A 2,138-nucleotide genomic window follows, 5' to 3' on the forward strand; every position below is an offset into this window, starting at 1 on the left:
CTTTACTTAGCAACCTCAGGTGAAAGAAACTAGATTTTACGACTGAGTTGATCTGCTTGTCGAATCATAGGTCAGAGTCAAATGTTACCCCTAGGTTTTTTACAGTCGTCTTCAAATGATGAGCAAGTGGGCCTAAGTTGTGATTAAAAGCAGCAAATTTCACCTGATCACCAAATAAAACACACTCAGTCTGTTAGAAATTAAGCTGATTCTTTTGTTGGAAGCACAAGAAGTGAAGACAGGAGAGGACTGTTTAAAATCAACAGAAAGTTTACTGAATGTCTGAGCACAGGTAGGCCTTACAGCACTGGGATCAGAGGAACAGAGCTCCCACAGGAGTTCCATCCACTGAACCTCGAATTAAGTTCTTACAATACATTTTATCTTCTTGGGCTTGTTAAAAATAGACTTGAATGCGTTAGACTTCAGTGTGTTAGCAATGTAGTTTAGTAAGATTCAAAGTCTGCTCTAGTCTGCTCTGTTTCAAGGTTAGCAGTAAGCCATGACACCAGTTGTTTTCTTGTTTTAATCTTGTGTAAGAATTATGTCTGAATGGATGTTTTAGTTACACATCACGCATACAACATACACACACATTGAGCTACCTCATTTTGTTATGACTAGGTAATACACAGCTGCTTCAGGTATGTGGAGCTCTAGATAACAGATGGAGTCTGCGGGACGGACTTCATCTGTGTAAGGGGTTAGCCCAAAACAGATATAAAACTAAACCAACTAAACCAGCACTAAAATCAAGAAAGACGGGTACAACATTCAACAGCTTTTTGATCCTATTGTCCATTTGGTGTGAACCGGAGCTCCCCCTTGTTAGGATGTGGTAAAGTCTAGGTATGTGTGTGTGTGTGTGATGCTAATTAAGTATGTTGAACTGGCCAGGTGGTCATCTCAGGTTGTAGCCGCCCGGCCTTTGCATATCCCGGCAAAGCTTGGGATATGCTAAGTGGGTCGAGGTGTGGGTTTGAAACAGGTCTCTGTTAAAAGGTAAAAAGGGTGTCTGGTCACAAAGAGATGCAGACATCCTGTCTGACCAGTAGCTGAAAATGATAACTTAGATGGCCTTTTGGATCACACATTACAGGGCAGAGCATTATCCTGGTCTCCTTGAACTGAACTCGAATTTTAGTATTAATAGTTTACATCTGGACTTCTGTGTTGAAAAAAGCATTAGTTTTTTGAAAAGAACCAACATTGGTTGGCACAGACATTGGTTCTTTGGAACTAAATATACATTTTTGTGTAAATTTTACTCCTATAGTTACATTTACTCTGTCAGATTTGCATTGGTCATTTTGGGAACTGTACTGATATGCTCGGTTACTGAGAATTAGATTGTGTCTGTATGCAACAGTCAGCACAGATCAACAGCTGTTTAAGCCACTGAATATGTAAATGACAATTTGTGGTTTACAAGGAGCTATTTGTCCTTTAATCCAACTTTAAACAAGAAAGCAAATAGCCATAATACCTCAGACATTTTGTAACTAGTTTGTTTTAGAATTTACTCCACATGGGGCAATAAATCGCAAAAGGAAATTCATCCTCAACACCATCAAGATCTGAAAAGCCACATTAAACCGCTCATCACTAATTACACTAACTGCCTGCCTCATTTGCTAATGGTGAGGTACCATTAGCAGTCTTCCTATACATTCTATTTAATGTAAACCTTTTAAAAAATAAATGTTTTATTTTTTGTTATTTATATTAAATACAGTGGTACACAATGATATTTTGTCATGTTTCACACAATAATCAGATTTACTGTAATCCCTCATTTTCTAATCCCTAATACAGCTCTCGCAGTCATATTTTGGATGCTGCCTGAAAAGCATGAGATTAGCACTGTGGGCTGACTGTGGCAATAAATATGTAGGACAAACATTTAATTTCCCACTCAAAACAAATAGAGGCAAACAGCAAGGTAAAATAAGGATGTAACACATGTTGGCAAGCAAGTGATTCAGACAGGAAGGAGACTGTGCAAGTGGAATGAGGTGCATAGCAAACATAAAGATCCAAGCATGGACAATTGTCAATACTGTATGTCTGTACTGCCTTGTCCTGACTTTTACATAGAAGAACTTCTTCTTCTTCTTTCGGCTGTTCCCGTTAGGGGT

This window comes from Monopterus albus, unplaced genomic scaffold (assembly GCF_001952655.1).
Source record: "Monopterus albus unplaced genomic scaffold, M_albus_1.0 scaffold270.1, whole genome shotgun sequence".
NCBI classification, from domain to species: domain Eukaryota; kingdom Metazoa; phylum Chordata; class Actinopteri; order Synbranchiformes; family Synbranchidae; genus Monopterus; species Monopterus albus.